The sequence below is a fragment of the Hakea prostrata genome, chromosome 10 (assembly GCF_041222555.1).
Source record: "Hakea prostrata isolate BN-2017 chromosome 10, UWA_Hpros_2, whole genome shotgun sequence".
Taxonomy (NCBI): domain Eukaryota; kingdom Viridiplantae; phylum Streptophyta; class Magnoliopsida; order Proteales; family Proteaceae; genus Hakea; species Hakea prostrata.
Genome location: NC_142609.1, coordinates 35335813 through 35355688, shown reverse-complemented (window position 1 = coordinate 35355688; position 19876 = coordinate 35335813). Strand labels below are relative to the sequence as shown.

Here is a 19876-nt window from a genome sequence, read left to right as displayed (position 1 = left end):
AATCGGTCTGAAGTGTTCAGGCAATTCAAGGATTTTCACCTTCGGGATCAGGCACACATAAGTTCGACTCAATTTGGGAGGCAGCTTTTAGGTGATGAAGAAATTGACAATGATAATTCTGTTTTCATGTTCCATCAGCTTCTTATAATCTTTTGTCTATTAGCAAGTTTACCTTTGATAATTTTGTTTTCTTTGAATTTCATGATTCTACCTTCCATATTAAAGGATAGCTTCTCGGGTCGTATCCTGGTAACAGGGCCTCTTAAAGATGGAGTTTATCATCTTCCTGTGGAGCAGTTTTCTTCTAATTCCATTGTTGCTTTTTCAGCTGTAAGAGCTTCTACTGATGTATGGCACTTACGTTTAGGACATGCCAGTTATGCTACTGTTAATAAGGTTGTTTCTCAATTTGATCTTCCATGTTCTGGTGCTCATTCTTTAAATTTGTGTAGTTCTTGTCAGCTTGGTAAATCCCACAAGCTACCTTTTCATTCTTGTATTACACATACTACAACACCTCTTCAACTTGTGTATGTGAGTTTTGTTGATGATTTTACTCGCTTTACCTGGTTATATACAATATCTCATCAATCTGAAGCATTTAATGTGTTTCAAGTCTTTAAACTTCTTGCTGAAAAAAAGTTCTTTGCAACTATTAAAGCTTTTCCATCTGACTGGGGTGGGGAATTTCAAAGTTTTTCCAAGTTTCTTGTTCAATGTGGTATTCAACATCGTCTATCATGTCCATATACCTCAGAACAAAATGGTAGAGTTGAGCGTAAGCATAGAAAATTGTAGAAATAGGACTATCTTTACTTGCTCAGTCAGGTTTACCTATGAAATTTTAGGTTGATACCTTTTCTTCTGCGATTTTTATTTTAAATAGATTGCCCTCTCCTGCATTACACTTTGACTCTCCATTCTTTCGCTTGTTTCATAGAATCCAAGATTACACCTTTCTTCGTGTTTTTCGTTGTTGTTGCTACCCATTCTTAAGACCCTTTAACAAGCATAAACTGACTATAGATCGCTTCATGTGTTTTTATTGGCTATGCCCAAAACATCTGGCTTGTGTTTTCATCTGCTACGGTAAAATTTTTGTTTCTAGGCATGTTGCCTTTGATGAATCATTGTTTCCTTCTCGGTCTCACACTTCTTCATTTTCTACTCCTTCGCTCCCCCTCATTTCCTTTACTACTTCCTTCCTTGTTGTTCTTAATAGTGGTGACGGTTTCATGCTCGGTTCGCTGGTTCTTTCTGCCCTGGTTCCTCGGTTTTCTTTGTCCCCTCTGTCCCCGTGGCTCCTCCTTTGCGGTTGTTTTTGTTCTCTGCTTGCTTGTTGCTTGGCCCTCCCCTTCTCTTCTGGTCGCCCGGGGGGTAGCCTCTGCTTCCTTTGCTTGCCCGCCGTCCTTCCTTTTTCCTTTTGGCCTGTGCCTGGCCCGTGCGCTTGTGGCTCCGCCCGTGCGGTTTCCGTGTTCTTCTTGTTCTCGGCTTTGGGGTCCGGTCTTCCTTTGGGTCTCCCCCGTTCCTGTTTGGTTTTGTTGTGTTTTTGTCCGCCTCTCTCGCCTTGTGCCTCGTGCTTCTCTCCTTTGCGGTTCTTTCTGTTGTGTTCCTCTCCGTTCTCCTCCCCTTCCCCCCCCTTCTTCTTGTTTCCTCCACCTCTTCCTTGTGTTTCCTGGCCTCCTCGGGCTGTGGTTTTGTTGTGTTTTCTCCTTCGTTTTCTTCTCTGTCGCTTTTGTGTTTCGTCTTCTTCTCGCTTCTCCCTTTGCTTTCATCCTGGGTGGGGTTTCTGTTTTCCGTTTCTGTTCTGTGTTCCTCTCTTCTGTCCTTCCTCGGCTGGTGGTTCGGCTGCATTGTTGGCTTTTTTGCGTCGGGTCCTTGTTTGGTGCCTTTTCGCTTTTTTTTGTTCCCTCTTTTCTTCACTTTGCTCTCCTTCTTCGCTTGTTTCTGTCCGTTCCTTTCTTCGTGTTTTGGTTGTTGTTGCTACCCATTCTTAAGACCCTTTCACAAGCATAACTGGACTATAGATCTGCTTCATGTGTTTTTATTGGCTATAGCCCAAAACATCATGGCTATTAGTGTTTTCATCTTGCTACTGGTAAAATTTTTGTTTCTAGGCATGTTGCCTTTGATGAATCATTGTTTCCTTTTCAGTCTCACACTTCTTCATTTTCTACTCCTTCAGTCTCCCCCTCATTTCCTATATTATTTCCTTCCTCTGTTGTTCTTAATAGTGGTGAATCTGGGCAGCATGTTATACATGACTCAGGGTTACAGGTTCTTTTCATGACAAACCTGGATTACACTCTACTGGATTTTTACTTCATGATCAGCCACAAAATGCTGTCCCTGTTGTTGCTCCTACACATATTAGAACAGAGGTTGCTAATTTGTCACATACAAATGCATTGCTTGTTGCTAATGAGCCACTACCCTGTTCTCTTTCTAATGGGAATGCTGTCCCTGCTGTTGCTCCTACACTGATTAGAACAGAGGTTGTTAATCTGTCACATACAAATGCATTACCTATTGCTAATGAGCCACTGCCCTGTTCTCTTTCCAATGGGAATGTCATTAATCAACACACTGAGGCAACTATACCTAATTTTGGGTCAGCTTGTATTGATGGTAATGGGCCTCCACGTACACTTAATGTTGGATTTTCTGATAATGGAAATGAAAATGGCTCCTCACGTGTGTCAACAAGTGCTACAAATACTTCACAGATTGTTGGGTCACCTAGTACTGAGAACGAAGCTGTTCCAGTGTCTTCTACTAATTTTTTTGTTGCTCGTCATCATCCAATGGTCACACCCTCCCAAGATGGAACCCGTATCATTAAAGTTCCAAAAAGCTTTTATGCTACAAAGTATCCACTACCTCTTGCTCTAATGGCTAATGGACTTTCTAATTTGGAACCTTCAAATTACATTCAAGCTTCTAAATTTGTTGTTTGGCGACAAGCCATGGACAACGAATTTAATGCTTTAATAGCCAACAATACTTGGATTCTCTCCTCCACCCGCTGATAGAAAGATAATTGGGTGTAAATGGCTTTTTAGAATTAAAAGGAAATTCGATGGGTCAATTGAAAGGCATAAAGCCCGTCTCGTTGCAAAGGGCTATACTCAAGAGTATGGTTTAGATTACAAAGAAACGTTTAGTCCTGTCATAAAACCAACTACCATACATATTAATATTCTTTCTTTGGCAGTTTCCCAAACTTGGAAGGTACATCAATTAGATGTAAATAATGCCTTTTTAAATGGCACTATTTTTGAGGATGTCTACATGAACCAACCGCTAGGCTATGTTGATTCACACTTTTCAACTTATGTATGTAAATTGCAAAGATCATTGTATGGACTCAAACAAGCACCCTGTGCCTGGTTTCAACGATTAAGTTCTTACTTGATTACTCTTGGCTTTGAAGGGTCCAAGACAGATTCTTCTCTCTTTATTCGGCGTCATCCCACCGATTCTCTGTTTGTATTGGTTTATGTTGATGATATTTTGATCACCGGACCCTCTTCTCTCGCCATTGATGACCTTCTTAAGTTGTTGTCTTCTGAATTTGCTCTCAAAGATTTGGGTCTTGGTAGATTCTTTCTTAATGTTGAAATGATTCCTCTGACATCAAGAATTCTCCTCTCACAACATAAATATATCTCTGGGTTGCTTTGTATAGCTGCCTTACAAGATGCCAAGCCTATTACCACACCCATGTAATCTTCTATTCATTTATCGAAAGATGGTGGTAAACTCTTGACTGATACAACTATGTATCGAAGTCTTATGGGTGGTCTACAATATGTTACAATTACTAGACCGGATCTTTCATTTTCGGTCAGCAAATAATGCAATTTTTATCTGCACCAACAGAAGATCATTGGATTGCTCAAGCGTCTTCTTAGATATCTCAAAAGAACTATTCTATTTGGATTACATATTTCACCATCCTCCTTCTCTTCTATCACGGCTTATATTGAGGCTGATTGGGCAGGATGCCCAGATGATCGTAAGTCTCAGGGAGGGTATCTTATATTCTTGGGTTCCAATTTAATCTCTTGGCAATCCCGAAAACAGTCTACTATTGCGCGATCGAGTATGGAGAATGAATATCGTGCTCTTGCTCTTGCCACCACAGAAATTACATGGATTCAGTCTCTTCTTGCGGAGTTAGGCATTCCTCAAACAAAGCCTCCTACATTATGGTGTGATAATATTGGGGCCACCTATCTCTCGGCCAACCCGGTCTTTCATGCTTAGACTAAATATATCGAAGTTGATTTTCATTTTGTTAGAGATAAAGTGGCAAAGAAGGTTTTGTTGGTTCGATATATTTTCACTATTGATCAATTGGCTGATCTTCTTACCAAGTCTCTATCCGCTCCTCGGTTTCTTCTTCTTCGCTCCAAACTCAAGCTTCTTGAAAGCCCCTTGACTTTGAGGGAGGGTATTAGAGATAAATAAGATACATGTATACTCTGTTTTGTTGAAATGTAAAGACACGTGTCTATTAAGATGAAATCTCTATTCTATAAATTCACTCAGATGGTCTTCTTTAGATCATCAATTGATTACTGAAAATAGTATTGTAATAGAAAGAACCTCTCGATGGCAGATCCAAATGCATGAATTGTGGAGGTTGCATTATTCTGTCCTACTGACGTGTTTTCTTTCCTTTTGCATTTCAGCGAAAATCGATTTCAATTTAATTAATTAATAAAACTTAAATGTTTAAATTGACTTTGCAGTAGTATTATAGCAAAGAGGAGTTTGTATCCAATGTAACCTCTAAGAATGAGAGAGTTTCAACCTCCTCTCTTTTTTTTTTCTTTGTAAATAGGACTTTATTTTAAAGAAGGCGAAGAGCGCACAGGTTGATTACAATGAGAAATCAACCAGGGGTGGGAAGATGGCCAACTTGTCGTGCTTTTCGGCAAAAGACCTTCCCTAGCTAGAGAGTGAGCTACAAAATTGCTCTCTCTACAAAATAATTACATATGAATGTCTAATTGAATGTATTAAGTTTGTTTAAATTGATAAATACTTAACAATTCAGAGGTATTTCTTTTCCATATCAAACTAAACACCAATCAAAAAAAGAGACGGTTGCATAAAAGGGAAAAAAAAATCTACAATTTCATAGTATAAGAACCCAATTTTAAGGCAATGAATCATAGTACAAGATGTAATTTAAAAGGGTTTTTGGTTTGAGAATTTGTATGGTGTACCATCCGGTGGAGCTTGATGAATGAACTTGTAGTCTCTACGTTATTACTTACTATTTGGATTCTTGATTTCTATAGAGTGGGTGTTGGGTTTTCTACAACGTGGAATGACTTTTAATTTCTTAATGGAAATTCACCAATAGCAATTTTGCTTTGCATGGAATTTTTGCTTTCGTTATGGGATGTTTAACTATTTCTATACGTTCTTTTTCTTGCATAACATGAGTATTAGTAGGGATAGGGAAACAAACACCATCAATGGGGATGTAGCTCACATGGTAGAGCGCTCGCTTTGCATGCGAGAGGTACGGGGTTCGATACCCCGCATCTCCACCACTCCCAAGCGTGCAATGATTAGTTGCATTCGGTGGAATAGGGTTTCCATCATATCTGATTAAGAAATATGACACAATGCCCCTGTATGATCTCGCTTCGTTTTGATTGGATGATCCTACCACGTCTCTTTATTTCTTTTATCTTCACCTTTTTGTGAGTTGTTCGTTGTACACTTGATTTTATACTCTGCTTCTGGGTTCTGATCGCTTGCAAAGCAACTTGGGGAGCGGCAGAGTGGTACGAGAAGATCCAACAGCCCACTTCAGTGATGTAAGTTGATCTACTTGGTAGTTGGATTAATTTGCACCAAAATTTCAATCTTTAAATATTGAATCTCATTCGTTTTGATTTCTCATTTGGATGTGTATATCTATTGAATTGGTGAAAGCTCATAAATGGTTTTAGTTTGAAGATTTTCCTTTTAACCAGAAAGGCTGAAACTATCTGAAAACTGCTATTTAGCTTTCATGACTTCCCTTCCTTTGTTTTTTGAGCCATACACATATTCTTTTGACCCTGGTTGGAGATTTCATATTTGGTGTTCTTAGAAAGGTGAATGGTATTCTGTTGTTTCATTGATAGAGGAAAAGAGTTAGGTCTGCAAAAATACAACCTCTTAGTACCTTGGAAAATTCCCAACAAACCAAAAGACATGAAAAGAATCAATATGTTCCAACTAGCACCATTTACATACCCTACTGATGAATCAACTACCAAACCCATCTTCAAATTAGCCCCCTGATGGATTCTTAAACTATGTAATTGTTTTTGCCAATGCTTATTTATAGCTTTGTTTGAACTTTCAGTCTGATTATAGCTACTAAACATACATCGCTTCTACGTGGACTGTGGGACTGTTCAGCAATGGATTTTGAGAAAGTGGTTCACAATGGAGGATGTCACTGCAAACATGTGAGATGGAAAGTGGTAGCACCAAGAATTGTTGTTGCTTGGAAGTGCAACTGTTCTGACTGCAGCATGAGAGGCATCACCAGCTTCGTAGTTCCTGCCACCTTTTTTGAACTGTTAGGAGATTCCAAGGAGTTTCTCACAACATACACCTTTGACACGCATACCGCGAAACACACATTCTGCAGGGTTTGTGGCATAACCTCCTTTTATATACCAAGATCAAATCCCGATGGGATTTCTGCTGTGATTATCACATGTGTCGATCCAGGTACGCTGGATCACATTGAGATCAGGAAAACCACCCTCAAGCAACCTGCTATCTTGGCCTGGCTCCCCTCACCATTCTAGGAATGCATATCCTCAAGCAACCTGCTATCTTGGACATACACCCCAACACCTAGGCCACCACTTAAAGCCCTGCTATCTTGGTAGTGACATGAATGGCATGCTAGGGTACCCAATGTCTCCTTATGGCTTGTCTATTGGGCGACCACAAGTATCACTACTCCATACCAAGGTTTGCCAACCTCAATACCCCTGTTGATAGGTTGCTTGCACGCTAGGATGAGTCTTGACCCAGTGCAACCATAGGGTCATAGATGTATATGCAAGTATGCATGAGTGTTCGGAGGCAATGGCCATAGCCACCACCCTCGTCATATATAAGGATATGGTTCCCCATTTACCCTTGATCATCTACATTGATCTATAGCATTAAGATAAGGATAAGTAAAACATTAATAGACAAGCATAGTGTGTGTGTTTGTGTGTAGGACCCACATGTTATATTATGGATTTATGCAATTATGTCATACATAGTAACACATTCATATCACATCATACATAACAATCATGGCAATCAATTATATAAATAGCATCCTAAGTCTAACATTCATTTTCTCCTCACCTTGTATGGATTTCCTATTCAATCCATTTGCGGTTCCTAGTTGGGTTGTTATATTCCGACATACACATGTTAGTGTCTATGTAGGAATATCCATCTCCCAAAGTTCTCCTAATATTTAGCCTCAAGTCACCCCTTGTCAACACCATGGTAAATACAACATCCTCAGCGGACAATTGTTGTATTGATTGGAGGGTCTCCAGGAGGAAAACCAGACTGAAATTTGGGTCTTCTTCTCCCCCCAGTTCTAGTAAGCTTCCAGCAAATGTCCCTCACCCAAAGACCCTTTTTTTTTTAATTTCTTGGTAAATTAGCCCACTATTCTATTCCTCAACTTGGGTTCCATTTCACCCAACTTCGGGGTTTCAAACCCAATCTTTCACCATCCTAACTAAATCTCCATTTTATCCATTTCTATAGTTTACTCTAAGGCCTTGGAACATGCATAAACTATTAATAGGAAAAACCCCTTTGTTTTTCCCATTCCCTTGCATTGGTGGTTCCACCAAATAACCCATACTTAACCAAATGTCATGAAACTTACATAGATAGGTAGGGGACAATGAGATTCACCTTGTACTAGTGTTTTCTCAATAGAATACACAAGCTTCAACCTTCGATAAGTCTCGCCAACCCTTGGTCTTATAGCTCTTCTTTCCCTTCTCCCTCAAGCTACTGTTTGACAGGGTTTTTCATGAAATGAAGACTTCCCTTTGCATTAGGGTTATTTCTAGGGTAGACGGCCTCAAATTTACAATTTCATTTTACCATTTTATCATCGACTAGCTGGGTCCGGCGGTCAGTACATCAATTGGCTGGTCCAACAATCTCATATTGGGCCTTTGGTGGCTACTGTTACCCTAATCATATTTAATACTCTCTCCCCCATATTCCATGGTTTCCTTCCTCCCTTTTACTAGGTCTCTAAGTCTGATCTATTCTTGGAATGGATTCTAAACTTAAAGGTCGCTCTTGACTTGTCAGACCCCACCGGTTCCCAGGTTAACCCTTCATCGCTAAAAAGGGGAAATGTTACATCATGACCAAACTTCCAACCCTAAAAAAGAGCTTCGGTTTACAACAAAGTAAATTTCCTTGTTGTGAAGTCAAAAATGACTTGCTTTTAACATATAATTAGAGCATCATTAGCTTTGGTTTACATATTTCTATGTTATTCATTTTTTTAGCTAGTCCAAAAAACCAGATGCACCAATCAACATTACTAACACAAATCCTCTATGTCCAGGCAAAGCGTGGGTCCGTGCATCCACCTGCTGGATGCCCTAGCTGTAGTACCAAGCAACCATGGTTGGTATCATCGGCAGCGCATCCAGTGGGCAGACACACAGACGAAGACTCTGCCTAGTTGCAAAGGATTTGGACTCTAAGATTACACAGCCCCCCCCCCCCCCCCCCCCCCAAAAAAAAAAAAAAAAACTCTTATACATTTAAGAAACCAAGGTTTTGTAGCTTAGCCATTAAGTACTAGTTATAGAAATTTACTAATAAATACCAGTTAATGTAGGCCCATACAAATTGGATAATGGACTAGCTCAAACCCATGATTATAATTCTTAAAATTGTAATGGATATCAACCCACATAACCGGCCCATTAAATAATTAATTGCTCAACAAGCTTGAATTTTATCTAATGACAAACCTATTATGGGAAACACAATATTACTCTTCACACTATGATTTTTTTTTTTTTTTTGGGAACTAAACTTCTTTCAAATAGATGACATTGATTATGCATGGGTTGATAGTAGCGGAGGAAACGAGAGGGAAAAATAGGGTTTCGTGGAGTTGGGTTCATGTTTTTCTTCTTCATGGAGATCGTTTGAGATATCTTTTGGTCTTTATGGGTATGATTCTGCATGTTCTTATGTCTTTCCTCTTTTCCTGAGCTCGAAAATCTGGATTTCGCAATCGGCGAGTTGGCTAATTGTGGTGGTTGGATTTCCCTCCTGGTAGCAATTTCAGCTATGATCGAGACCTTTTTGTTCATTTCTAGTGCTCTCTGTTATGACTTGCCTTGATCTCTTTCGGATCGAGAACATTTCTCTTCACCTGAAACTCTTCTGCTAGGTAGGGATCTTGTTACCTTTTCCCCACTAGCTATGGATCCACTTTGTTCGAGGTTAGTGCTTCTCTCTCCTTTCCTCTGGTTTTCCCCAATTTTAACAGCATAATTTCTTTTCATTATTTTGATCGCTGGTTGCTGCTTTTCACTTGTGTTTATTTCTGCATTTATTTCAAATCATTTTTACTTGTTGCATGCAAAATGTTTTCTTGAAACTTGATTTATTTGCGACGATCTGTGCATGTTTTTGCTTGCAGGGTTCGATATGATGTTTGAGCATGATTTACCCTAAATTCCTCCCTCTTCTGTTAGCCTTATCTCATTTTCTTCCTGGAAACTCTTCGTCTTCCCCTCTACTTGCTGCTCTCTACCATCCCTTGGCGGCGATAGGCTTTCATTAGGTCTACTTTCCTGCAATTCTCATCTTCTAATCTCTCCATGGATTCTTTTCCCGTCCAGATTCATTGGCTATTGCTTCTACTCTTTGTCTATATATCTTCGGAGATGGTTTTGTTTACCTTATCCCTTAGGAAACCTACATTAGGTGTTCGACACGATTAGTGTTAGTAAAACTGTGTTTAAGTACTCTGTGGCTAAGGCTAGTATGGCAAACCCATCCCCTGCTCAATCCTCCTCCCGCCTCCACTCTGATTCTCTCCTATTTTCTCCCAAATGACCCTTCAGATGAGAGATTAGCAGCTGACTTTGTTACGAAATTAGACCTTCCTGTTCACCATATTCACAAAGTCTCTCTTTCGTCACAACAACTCAATGAAGTGCAGCAAGACCTCAATTACTATCATTGGGTGGGTTCCTTATGGTATTCACATTACTTATTCTGAGTTGCAGAAAATGGTCCATGGAGGATGGAAATCTAAATCTGTTAAAGTCGATGGTTTCCATCTCATTGAAGGAGCCCTTGATAGATTCATCATCAAATTTGCTCGTGCTATAGATATGAATGTGGTTTTGTTTTCTCAACCTTGGTATTACAAGAACCGTGTAGTTTTCAGGCAACCTTGGGATCAATCCATTCCAGCCAACATTTCCCCCTTTCCTTTCGGTATCATGTGGGTACAAATCACAAACCTGCACTAGAGTTTACATAAGAATGAGATCCTTCATGATCTATTCTCCACAGTTGGACATGTCTTTGAAATTGAAAACCCCGATGGTCTTGTTGCTTCTAACAATCTTCCAGCAGCTAGAATTGCCATCCCACTGAACCTTGATCTTGTCAAATCAGTGATTTTTGAGATTACTCCAAACAAGCATCAGGTGATTTACTTCAGCTTCGAGTATCTTCCTTCAAACATTTGCCAAAACGGCATTAGAATTGGCCACAAAGCTTGTGATTGTCCCTTTAAAACTTCCGATAGGTTGATTCAGTCCATCTCTTCTAATAGGGAAGCAGACAACCTTAGGCTTCTTTTACCTAAACCTACTATTCCTGCTAGAAGATCAAGTTTATTGGGAGAAATCCAAAAAATCTATGATGACCTTTTCCTTGGATCTATCCCTTTCAATCCCACTGATCTTGAAGGCATTTCTAATCCACCCATAGAAGCTTCTTACACCAAGGAAAGACAACTGTGTATTCTGAAGACTTTTTTATGGATGACCTACACCTTTAACCTTGAAATCCCTCATTATCACACTTTGAATGATCCAATTCCAATCAACATCATTCGGCCTTTCAAATCACAAGAGCAGCCTATCACTCATAACACCCCTGAATTCGAGGAGATGGAGTTTTCTATTTCACGACCCACTACATATACTCAGCCACAAACCAATCTTACATTAGCCCCCCCCCCCATCTGCTAATCAAGCTAATACTCCACTCAATCCTTCTTCCCCAGATATTACTCCAATCATTCAGCACTTTCATTGGATGCTCCAACAGGTTCAACAACATAATCTTTCAGTTACTGCTCTAGATTCAAACTCTGTTACCAACAAAAATACTAGCATACATGCTCGCTCAATGTTTGAATACTGATTCCACACAGATTCAAAGCTACAACACTCTCATTCCCTACAAAAGAAATGCACTATCAAAGAGATTGGTGAAAGCTCTGAGATTACTGGTTTGGATCTGAAAAAACAGAAATTCTGCAATCCGATTCCCGAGGTGGTGATGGCAGACCGACAACTACCATCCAAGAAGCAATGATTGCAATTATTTGAATTGTCGAGGACTTGGCCTATCCTCGACACAAAAGGAAATCAAAATCAACATCAGAAATGTGAGGCCATCGCTTGCTTTTCTTTTTGAAATTAAAAGTTCTTCTGTTTGCATTAGAACCTTTTGTAGGAAGTTAGGTTTTGATTCTCATCTTGCTGTCCCACCTCATCATGGTGATGGGGGTCTTTTACTTTGCTGGTCTACTGATATCAATGTTGATGTTTTGTGGTCATCTGAGTGGTGTATTCACACTGTTGCTACTTATAATTCCATTCAATGGACCATGACTTTCCTTTACTTGAGTGCCTATGCTAACATTAGGAAATATCAATGGCTAACTCTTCATAATTTAGCACAATTTGTGGAGCATGCATGGATTCTTGGGGGAGACTGGAACTCTTATCTATTTAGTAAAGATAAGCTGGGAGGTTTGTCTTTAAAAAATCATAGAACTACTGATTTTCAAAAATTTTCTTTTGAAGCAAATCTTTGTACTCTCCAAGCCCATGGTCCCAAATACACTTGGTGCAACAAACAAAAAGGGAAAAGCAGAGTTGAAGGCATCCTTGATAGATTCATGGCTAACCCTTCTTGGATTAGTTTGTTTCCTGAAGCCTACACTCAACACCTTACGGTCAATAAATCAGACCATGCTTCTCTGATTCTTCATGTTGATCCTCCCATTCTCAAAAACAAAAAACCTTTCAGATTTGAAAAATTTTGGACCCTTGAACCTACATTCTTAAATGTCATTTCTAAGCATTGGAAAGTTGATTTCAAGGGGTCTCCATCTCATATTCTTCATTCAAAGCTTATCCACCTCCAACAGCATCTTAAAAAGTGGAATTGCTCTCATATTGGAGACCTACATAAAATAGAATCTCAAATTAGAATGGACATTGATCTCCTTATAAAATGTCCTTCTCATCTTAGAGATTTACATTGGGAATGTACTGAAAACAAATTGTTGGCAGCACTTAGATTGACTCTCAATCAAATTGATCAGAAATAGTTTCAAAAATCTAGAGTTCAATGGCTCCAATCTGGAGATAGAAATACGATGTATTTTTACACACAACCATGAAAAGAAGAATCCGAAATAGGATCATATCTCTAAACTATAATGGAATCTTCCATACTGATCCTAGTAGCATTGAATCAGCCTTCATTTCTCATTTTAAATCTGTCTTTAAATCCTCCAAACCCACCTTTGTTGATTCTTATCTTGACCCTATTAGAGGAAGGATCTCTAAAGAACACATCAACTTTCTTAATTCCCCTGTCACTGATGGAGAAATTCAATACACCATATTCAGTATTCCAAGTCAAAAAGCTCCAGGACCTGATGGATTTTCTACTGGTTTCTATCATGCTACTTGGAACATCTGCAAAAAAAAAAAAAGATCATTGATCATGTCAAGAACTTTTTTAGTACAGCCACCTTCACATCTACTATCAATCAAACTTTCATATCTCTTATCCCCAAAGTTGATGTCCCTTCCTCGGTGAATGGTTATAGACCTATTAGCTTATGCAATGTAAGCTATAAGGTCATCACCAAGATCATGGTCAATAGGATCAAAGATATCCTTCCAAAAATCATATCCTTCAATCAAAATGGATTCATCAAGGGGAGAGATATTCAGGATAACATCCTGATTGGTCATGAAGTCATGCATAAGATCAATCAAAGAAAGAAAGGGAAAAGAGGCATAATGGCTGTCAAACTTGATATGAGTAAGGCATATGATAGGCTTGAGTGGATTTTCATTGAACAAGTCCTTCAAGCTTATGGTTTTCCATCAAACTGGATCAATGGATTATGTTTTGCATTACTACTCCACAATTTTCGATCATTATCAATGGAAATTCATTTGATTTCTTCAAGCCCGAAAGGGGTCTAAGGCAGGGGGACCCTCTATCTTCTTATATATGTGTTTGTATTATGTGCTGAAGTGCTATCCAGTCATTTGGAAGAAGCTAGATTAAGAAAGAAAATTAAAGGAATTAAACTCTGTAAGGGGGGAGAAAGTCTATCTCACCTAGCTTTTGCTGATGACCTCATCTTGTTTGGCCAAGCTAATTATAGGGAAGTATCAAACTTCCAAAAGATCATCAAGAAGTATTGTATGGCTTCAGGTCAAGTTCTCAATATACAAAAAACAAGAGCACACTACAGCAAGAGCACTCCCAACATAATCAAAAAACAAATATCTGAAAAGTTCAATATGACTCCCAGTTTTGAACTTGATCTATACTTGGGTATCCCATTATTCAATGGTAAGCTCAAGCAACAATACTGTTTGGGGGCTTATAGAGAGAGTCAATAAGAGAATACACGGATGGAAGGCAAAGCTTCTAAGCTCTGCTGGAAAATCAGTTTTGATCCAATCGATTACTCAAGCCATGCTAAGCCATTACATGTCATGCTTCATCCTTCCTAAGAAAGTAATCACCTCTCTCGAATCAGCCAACAGAAACTTTTTCTGGTCTAGTGGTGAGATCAAACACATGCATACCATTGGATGGAATACCATCTGTTAGCCTAAAAGAGTTGGAGGTCTCAACATAAAAAATATGGAAGCATTTAATCTTGCACTTATTGCTAAGAAAGTTTGGGACCTCATTTTAGGTAAGGATTCTCCATGGTTTAGAGTTATGAAGGGGAAGTATTTCCATAACTACGATTTTCTTCAAGCAACTGCCAACCAATCCTCTTCCTAGAGCTGGAAATCTCTCATTAAAGTGAGAGATTTATTGAAGGGTTACATCTTTCATCAAGTGGGTGATGGCAATGACATTGATCCATGGGTTAATAGATAGATACATCCATCGCTTATGCTACATCAACTTCATCCTCTCTCGTAGAATGCTCCTAGTAAGGTATCTTCTTTCATTGATCATGATTCAAATACCTAGAAACATGATTTAGTTCTTGATTTGGTGGAGCCCGGAGATAGCCAAGCTAATATTCAACATACATCTCCCACTTTCTAAGAAGCAAGACAGCATTATTTGGGATCAAACCTCATCTCGGTAACTTCACGGTTGCTTCAGCTTATAAAGTATTTTGCAACAGTAATTGTCACATCCACCCTAAGGGTACCCTATCTGGATTACCCGGTGGAGTGATCCACAGCCCAAAAGATCAAGTTTAGGAACAATCATATCCATTTAGCACAATAATTTAATCAAAAGCAGGAACAAATCAAAATTTTCAAATAACTTAATAATAAAAGTCAAGGAAGAATCTCAGAAGAATCACAAAGAGCATCAGAGTGCGGAAAGATACTAATAAAATAATTAATCAAAATGTGAAATGACGTGGAAACCCATTCTACAATAACAACGGAAGGTAGATCAAGATAAGGTGCAGGTTACAACCAGTTCTTAAAAAAAGGGAAAGGAAAGGTAAACAACTAAATTACAGTTTCTTCTAACTAATACAATATTTTCTAAATAACAAAATTATAAGAAACTAGGCTAGGCCGCATCTGCTCCTGACAAATATCAGTCTCAGATTGCTAATCTTTATCAACGTATTCACCGCCACCAGGTGGGTACGAGTCACCAACTTGGTCTTCAGAGTATTGATCACACAGTCAACAATACTAGTAGTACCTGCAGAAAAAGTCTAACAAAATATGTTGCAAAAAGGAGTGAGTTCAAAAGAACTCAGCAAGGTAGTCATTCCATAAAACACAAGCCATATGATACAAACCATAACATGATGCAATATGATATGAAACACATGATGCAAGTATGGTTCTAACTCTACGAATGTTGGTCTCTAAGGTAAACATGCTTTAAGCCATAGCCCATACTTCTTTGGGTCGTTTGTCACTCCCCCTCAATCATACAAGATATCTTGGGTCTGTCGGGGCAATTGGGTAAAGTCCTCATCAAACCATGGTTGGGGATTAAGTCACCACTCTCTCACATCACCATTGATATAAGTATTGGCGCATGTCACGGCGAAGCCTAGCCCAATGCAAGTCATCTACTCAGTCGTATCATGTCAGATCCGGATACTTTCCCTATGGCACTGACCAACTCGGTTCCGTATCCTTCACACTAAAGTCAGCGTATCCTATGGCACCGACCAACTCGGACTACGGACTTATCAACCCTATTGGTCATCCACAAATGGTAAACGGGAAGCTCTCACGTCCTCTCACAGGTTGGTTACCGGTCTTGAGCACCCGTGAGCTCAGGTCTATCCATTTGCAACCCTACCAATAAATGGCCCCTTTCGGGTATCCAGTATGGTTTAAGTCCTCTCACGAAGTGGTTACCGGTCTTGAGCGCCCATCAACCATACTCTACCACGGGTCGTTCGGTCTCAATACCCTTCCAATTCGGGTCTGATACAACAAGGATTAGTCCTAGCCATACACCTAGACAATCCTATGTATGTCATCCAATAACCCAGGAAAGTGTCGATGGGCACCTTCGGAGAACATCCCATACTATTCCCTCCGATGCCCAAGGACAGAAGTGTCAATAGAACACTCCCCAATCCCAAGTTATACCTAAGCAACCACATACTCAAGTCCAACATCTCACATACATTTGATACATCATCATAACAGAAGTTCAGTCATAATATTGAAATGATTCATCATAAGTATAACTGACAATAATTAATCATTATAACAAGAATATATGAAATCACAATACTACTATTCTAAAACATGTATAACAGTCCTATGATGTTCAAAAGTAATAAAGAGACCATGTTCACTAAGTATAAACACAAAAAAATAAGTTCATAGCCTATGTGTTTATGGAGATAACCATCCTTACCTTAATCGAGTCAAAAACTAATCCCAAATATCACTTAGAATAGCCCAAAAGTCAGTGTTGGTACCCTTGACAACATACAAGTAACATCAGAGAAGAAAACAATCGAATCGGAGGTCAAACGAAGCAATTCGGCCAAGTACAGGGATGTTACCGTCTCTTGGTTGACTGGGTCAGTCGACCAAGGTAGTCGACCAAGACTTGTTAATAATGGGCAGAATTGAAGATTTGGTCCGAAACTAACCTTTCAGTGCTCGTTTGGTCGAACGATATGTAGAGTAGGGTATTTTCATAGGATTTTAATGGTCGACCAATTACATCTATTCTACCGTAATATTTGCATCATGTCTTCTCAATTAAATCCAACGGTGAAATTCAAAAGAGTAGGGTATTTTCATAGGATTTTAATTTGCCCCACTCTTTTGATTTTCACCGTTGGATTTAATTGAGAAGACATGATGCAAATATTACGGTAGAATAGATGTAAGGGTCTTTTGGTCATTAAAATCACAATTTGTCCTTAATTGGTCTTATTGGATACCTCATGGGAGGCAGATGCAAAGTGTCTATTTATTTGTATTAAAAATGATATAGGTAAAACCTTAGGGGGTCCATATGAAAATTACCCAGAAATGATTTAACACGAAAGAAGAGTACATGCTTTTATATAATAGCATGGATATATATATATATATATATATATATATATATATAAATAACTAGTCTAAGAGTCTTTGATTGTTGTCCCTTTTTCTTTCATTATTGCTAGCTCCAAAATCCATCTAATGAAACACTACAAAGTGTTTCAAAAGCGGCATAAAATTAGAGTAAGAAACTAGTCTAAGAGTCTTTTGATTGTTCTCCCTTTTTCTCTTTCATTATTGCTAGCTCCAAAATCCATCTAATGAAATACTACAGTGTTTCAAAAGCAGCATAAAACTAGAGTTTATAGGAACACAAATATATTGGTTAATTAGTTTAACCAAATAAATTCTTGGACTTTTGGGGAAATTTTCCTTCTAAATCTCTACTTATAAGGGAAAACTTAGGGATGTAAATGGAGAGTCAAAAATACGAATTTAATTAGAATTCGTTTAAGAGCATCCGAATTCGATTTTTTTCTAATTTGGATTCGAATTTGATGATCTGATTAATAATCAGATTCTAATTCAGACATGACAATTTTAAGTCAGATATTATCCAATTTTATTATATATTTGACGAATACTATCAATATCCGATATCTGTATCCAATGGATACTCTTCATTAATATTCATTAATATAAACTAATTACATGTAACTACCAATAAAGCATTACATTAATTAGACCCCACACTCAAGAATGAGTTTAAAACCCTATTCGGATTCCGATATTTTTATGCATCAAACTACTTTGAATTCGGATCGGATATTATTCAAAAATCTAATGAACTAAACAAATTTGAATTTGAACATAAATTTACCCATCCAACGGATATCGGATTCAAAAATTCAAATAATGCCAATGAGGGATTAGTCTAGCTATAAAAGACCCGCCCTCCCACGGGGAGGTCGTGGGTTCGTACCCACTCGGCGGCATATATAAGTAAACATTTAATTTCTGCATTAATATAAAAAGCTACCTTGAGGATGTAATCGTGGCTAGCTCGATGAACCTCAGATCCAAAAATTAAAAAAAAAAAAAAATCAGATTCAAATTCGGATATTGCCAAATTCGATCCATTTACATCCCTAGGAAAACCATCATACTCAAGATTTTTGAGAAAAAATTGAAAAAAAAAAATATCATACTCAAGATTTTTGAAAAAAAAATGAAAACAGGAATGAGAGAGCATAAGGGGTTGTATGTAAATTTCCCAATTCGGCATAGAATGCATTTTTTATGCTTCTATAATGCCGAATTGGGCAAATTTGGCACATAATTTGTACTGAAATCTTGTTCCCAAATACTTTATTTATTTGTTCGTAAAATGAACAATTTATTTACTGATTTTATGGTTGACTTGCAACCTACAATAAAAGTCTTAGCAGTTGCACTGACATTTATATTTGGGTTGAAGATAATTTCCTCCATCCACCACACAAACTCCAAAACTACCCGGAAATTGCTTTTCGCAATCTGCTCGACATTTTGCGAGGTTGCAATTCGAAGGGTCCAATGGAATTTTCGGGCATTGCGCATCTGTCATCATTATCATCGATGGATCTGTAACAAACAACAACATCCAAATAAAATGAATTGAAACGTCACTCTACAATTGCAAAACCACAGAGACAAATTCGAAAACGAATAAAATCATAGAACAAACCTGAGAAGACAAAGATAGCAATGATTACAAATGAGATGAAAGAAACCTTCTCCATTACTGAACCTTCAACAACTAGCTTGTCAAAAATATGATAGCCAACTAGCAAATCCTGGAATGCTCATGTGGAGTATTTGTTTCATGTTCCCTTCTTATAGGTGTAAGGAGCAAGCTAATCATTTAAGTTTGAAAATCTAATTTTTGGTAAACATTTAAGTGTGAAAATCTAGAACCATAAATTACAACTCAAGAAAGGTAAGGTGAAAGAATCTGATATGGGATTCACTCCAATTATAATATCTGTTGGGTTTTGTGGGCTTAACTAACACTAGTCCCTTTATCTGGGCCATATTCATTCAGGGTATTATTGATCTTTACTATTGTGGGAGTGGTTAAATGTTAGAGTTTTATATTATAAATAACTTCTTAAGTCCCCGTAGCTATCACACGATATATTTGGGTTTGAGGTTGTTTCCAGATACACTCAAACGAATGATTCCAATGAGTGAAAGACTACGGAAGATTTAAGGAGAGCAAAAGAAAGATCTATAACAAGAACTCACTACATGTATTTATTTTTACGCTTCCATGATTATATTCATAATAATAACTATGCTTTAATTATTATAGGAACAATATAGATCCAACAATTGGTATTAGAGCTATTTTCTATAATAAATATAGAGGTTATGAATTCTTGATTTCTATTGTGCGATTAGATGGGTGTTATGTTGATTTTATTTTGAATAGAATCAAATGGGAAATCCAGGGTTTAATTGAAACCCTAGATCATCTGTTAATTTGATTTTATTTTGGATTGGATCTAATGGGAAATCCAGGTTTAATTGAAACCTTAGATCATCTGTTAATTTGATTTTATTTTTGGGATTAAAAAAATAAAAGGATCATAATGATATAGTTTTTGTTGAGAGAGGGCAAGAGGAAAGAAAGAAAAAAAAAAAACGATTTTTGAAGCTATGTGGGCTCACTGCGCGCGGAGCACGAATGCAGCAAGCGTGCACGTGCATACGGCTGCACCAGTGCGCGCAGAAAGGTTTCTTCACAAAAAATAAATAAATAAATAAAATTATGTTTTGGCAGATCTCTG

General features: G+C 38.1%; 1 non-coding gene across 1 annotated transcript; it reads left to right on the top strand.

Moving 5' to 3' along the window:
* The first annotated feature begins 5494 nt into the window (after window positions 1-5494).
* On the top strand, window positions 5495-5567 carry TRNAA-UGC (transfer RNA alanine (anticodon UGC)). The gene has a single exon. It is a non-coding gene; the product is annotated as a tRNA-Ala (tRNA).
* The last annotated feature ends 14309 nt before the right edge of the window (window positions 5568-19876 follow it).